Source organism: Saccoglossus kowalevskii, chromosome 1 (assembly GCF_978046115.1).
Source record: "Saccoglossus kowalevskii chromosome 1, keSacKowa6.1, whole genome shotgun sequence".
Taxonomy (NCBI): Eukaryota; Metazoa; Hemichordata; class Enteropneusta; family Harrimaniidae; genus Saccoglossus; species Saccoglossus kowalevskii.
Window position 1 is genome coordinate 16,138,225 of NC_140641.1, and position 4,838 is coordinate 16,143,062.

A 4,838-nucleotide genomic window follows, 5' to 3' on the forward strand; every position below is an offset into this window, starting at 1 on the left:
TGAACTTTGAATAAAATGTAAATGCTGCCTCCAATCTAGAAAATACTATCGCAAAACGGTTGGAAATAATACATTTAACGGCTGAATACGTCCTAACAATAAAATAAAGTGACTTCTAATGACTGCCATGTTATTTTGCGAACCTCGTATAAGGTGCCCGGTTTTAGTTATAAACAGACGTTAGCTTCACGTTCATGTCCTTCCATGATAACAGCCGAAAACATATTGCTTGTTTTTTACCGGTTTTCATTGGCAACCGAAGTATTTTTATTTTGTAAACAAATTTTCGTCTGCTATTTTTATTCAGTTCAAATCGTTCAGCAACATTTTTGGCATATTAGGTGTACATCACATGGAATACTACGATTGAGAGAACTTGATGTATGTTGACTGATTTTTATCATAGTACGAAGTACCAGGAAGTTACTCAGTTCCAAATAAAGATTACCAACGTCAAATGAGCAACATTTGACTGGTAATCAAGATTCATGTAATCCATGGCTAACAAGCAACATCACAAGCGAAGTTGTAGCATGCAGTACCAGTAAGTCATCCCGTCAGTGCAGTACTGCAGTAACACGGCATGTTTGCCATCAGCATTGTATTCAAACGAATCACGTGGTGTGCCGTTCTCGTTCAAACCCGGGATTCGATCAATAGGGGAGTCCCATTAAAAAAACACATTGCAAATCATGCAAGTTCAACATTTTCAAACCAATATACTAAAACAGAAATGCTCAGAGATGCAAATGAAGGATAGATATTACTTTTCACTATACACATCTCTGTTGATACTATCCCTCACATATTCTACTCCCAATTACTCCTGCGTAAAATGGACTAGCCTCTTTCATGTTGACATTCAGACTAAAATCATGTGACAGGCTGTTAAAATTGGCTGTTGCATACTCTTTCGCCGGTCTGGAAAATGTGTTTAATTAACTCACATTCAAGCAACAATGCAGATTTCCCAGTGGGAGTGAGACTATTCGACTCTGCCACTAAAAAATAGGGGTGTTTTCAGCAAAAAACGAATAACCCTGGAATACACACAATATACTGAATTTCGGAACAAATCGTGCATTACTTACAGCAGCAGAATACCACAGAAATATCAGACGAAACATGAAAACACTATATATTGTATTTCAGCCTGAACCCTCTATATTGCAATTCAAGGAATTAACCCCATATGTGCATCCATTTCCCACCTTGGTATCACCCACCCCTGAAAACAAACTCTTAATACCACGCTGAAGCGTTTGGTAATAAATTTTCCGAACACTTTGGCTTCAACTATAAGAAACAAGAAACATAATAATCAAGAGAATGTGCCAAATTCCCTGTAATTCATGATGTAAACAGAAGATAAATACTCTAAACCGTCACATTCACAAGAAAACAGCAATATACTGTCAAAATGTGACTCAGACTGTCACTCGGATAATTTATTACTGGTGTTGAAGTATATTCATACAAATTATTACGACAGCGTTGAAGACAAGACACGCTAACAGTACATGCATGACCTTAAGATGCACAGTAAAAAAGCCTCCCCCAGTTGATTGTTTCTTCTGAAAGACTCGTATTACAATGTTAAAATGTTTGGAATTTGGTTGGAACTAAATAAATAAATAAATAAATAAATAAATAAATAAATAAATAAATAAATAAATAAATAAATAAATAAATAAATAAATAAATAAATAAATAAATAAATAAATAAATAAATAAATTCGGTCATTGAATTGAAATTAGCAAGGCAAATAGAGAAGACAAGTAGGAGAGTAAAGGCAAAATAAAAATAAATAAATACGTTCGGTTGCTCAATTTGTAAATTTTGCATATATAACATTTGTGTGAATACGGTCTTTCAGTTGAAAATAGCGACAACTCGCTAAGTTGCAAGTTGATTGTAAACAATGTTGACCCAGTGTCTCAAACAACAGTTCAAATAACAGAAATGGAAAGTAACAAACAGAAACATGTTATTTTTCTTCTTTGATGACGTAAGTGTCACATATATTGAGTGTGAGACGGAAAAACTGCTATACTTAATCAATGAATAAATTAATTAGTTTGCATAATTTGTAAACTGCTAAGTATCCATATATAATATTTGTAAAAATACGGTCTTTGAAAATAAAATTGGCGAAAATTCGTGCCCTCACATTTACAAAACAAGCAGGAGAGTAAAAAGAAAAGAAATAGTCCAAAAAACCTAAATAATGTAGCAATAACGAAGAGGTGATTTTCCGTACAATTGCGAGATCTCGCGAGATGCATGAAAGACGCACGTCGAACGTCTGCTGTTAAAAATAGAACGATTTGATTTTCAACTCGAATTTCTTTATTTCGTAGCTCACATCGACCGGCCGATCTTCGACAGAGGAATATTGCTTCCGAATACCCTTACTTAATCGAAATTGCCTATCATCAAATGTGTACAGCACATTATTAAGCATTGAAATGTCCCCCAAAATACTTTCGCGTTGTTGAATCCCACACGATGTTTGACGCCACTACGACACTATGACCTTTGTTTGTCCTGTTTTTACGTTCGATTTCATGCATAACGCGTGATTCTCGCAGTGAACGGAAAATGGTCTATTATCACTGCTGGTATTATTGATGATCTGATACTTTCTGGAAATCGTGAAGACAACAATTTGCAAAAGTCACCGATACATGCAATGCGTAATCCAGATGCATTTTCATGCGTTTGGAGGGGGCCATGGCCCCTTGCCCCCCCCCCCTCTGGATCCGCCACTGGAAGACAGTAGTCGCAACGTTTTCAGTATTCTCCGCCCCTGGCTTCTTCTTTCTAGATTATGGGCGCTTTCCTGAGTATATGCGTCACACATGCATTGACTCCAGTTATGCGAAGCAAAAGTTTGTATAATTACGACGTTGGTGGCGCTACTACCGGCGGGATGGTGTATGCTACTCGCATCACTGTTTACCGCTACATACGAACTATGCAATGAGATTAAGTCAATAAAACGAAAATCAGAAGTGAAAGTGAAATCATGAACGACAGTGAAGCTGTGGCTGAAATCTGTGACTGAAATCATTGGTACTTAAGGGAACCATAACACTCCCCTTAGGCATGTTGATATTCTACCTAAGATGGCTGACACTTCTTTGAAATGATCGAAATACTTCCTGTTTACTGGTAAGCAAATTACACAGATTATTTCCTCAATATTATGATCACGTATGTCTAAAGGTTCGCAGTCTTCAAACTCGGAACTGTGTTTTCACCGGACAGGAATCATACTGCATACTGCGTATATGGTTATTTTAAGGGGTGATATTTACATAAGAACTAGAAGGCACCCAAATACAGGGACATATTCGTGTGGTTTGTTGCTTAAAGGGAAACCTGCCAAACTCAGGGATTGCAGCAATGAATAATGGGACACTATTGTTTATGTTGTTGTATGTTTATGGTCAATACATAGACGTCTACATATAATAAATGTAAGTAAGTAATGCCTTTATTGAAATCATATCCTGTTCAGGATCTGGATTTTTAAAATACAATAAAGTTTCAAATACATACAGTATGGCAAGACGAAAAATACAAATGAAGACATAGTGAAAAAATAATAAAATCAAATAAAAACGGAGAACAAGAAATGGTTAGAAAAAACAAAACAGAAAAGGTATCTTAATAAGTTATATTAATTATAAAGCAGCTGGTATTTTTTGTTTATGAGTGTCATTTCTTAAATTGAAGCACTCAAAGATATATTTTGCCAAATGAATTAGTAATTGTTTATCTTTTGTTTTTTAGAATGTCTACAGTGTTTTCAATATCAGATTTGTCAATTGCTGTAATGACCTTTGTGGTATGGAGGAACTTGTTTCTTAAATCAGCATAGAGAGAACATTTTAATAGAAAATGGCTTTCATCTTCTATTTGTTTTTCCTGACAGTAGTGACATTTTCTCTCTTCTACTGTTTGATTGATGTATCTTCCTGCCTCAATCTGCAATGTGTGCGCACTGATCCTTAGCTTAGTTAGAGCAGATCTGTGCGATGGGTTTTTAACATCTTCCAGATATTTTTCAAAATCGAAATTATGTTTTATCATTCTATAAGTTCTTAATTTATTTTTGCGATTTTTACCTTTGTTATCATTACTGGTATATAGTGTCTCTTTAAAATGATTTTTGAACATTGATTTTAGATTGCTCTCAAGGGATGTAATGATTGTCTGTTTTTTATCAGCTGTCACAGTATCCAACATATGGTCCATGTTTGTAATATTAAATATGTTTTTAGCGTGGGACACCCAATTTTTTATCCCCTTTGAGTCCATATCTTTACCTAGTCTGAAGGCCTCATAGATTAAAGTATTACATGGTTTGTCAGAAATTCTGAGCCAATATTTTATTGTCTGTACAATGCTTGAGAAGGCAAGAGGATATCTTCCTAATTCCAGAAGGCAAGCTATATTTGATGCTTTGCAGTTAACTTTTAACAGAAATTTGTAAAATTTACTGTGTAATTTTTCCATAGGTAAATTGAAGTTGGACAGATTTTTTATATTAATATTTTCATTTGACCATATTTCACAGCAGTACAGCAACACAGGTTTAATTACAGAGTCAAACATTTTGAGATATATTTTAATTGGGATGTTTGTTTCGAAAAATAATTGTTGCTTTAACTTGAAACATGCTTTCATAGCTATGTTTGTGAGATCTTCCTGTGCTTTATAAAATTTACCTGAAGCACTCAGTTTGATGCCTAGGTATGAGTATGTAGGGACATTTTCTAGTTCTTGTTTGTCAATGCAAAATTTGTGTTTTTTGATGTGTTTACCCATT

At 34.8% G+C, this 4,838-nt stretch overlaps 1 long non-coding RNA gene across 1 annotated transcript; it reads left to right on the forward strand.

The window, feature by feature from the left end:
- The first annotated feature begins 2,921 nt into the window (after positions 1–2,921).
- LOC144354668 (uncharacterized) lies at positions 2,922–3,667 on the forward strand. Its single transcript, XR_013420989.2, has 2 exons — positions 2,922–3,175; positions 3,309–3,667. It is a non-coding gene; the product is annotated as an uncharacterized LOC144354668 (long non-coding RNA).
- The last annotated feature ends 1,171 nt before the right edge of the window (positions 3,668–4,838 follow it).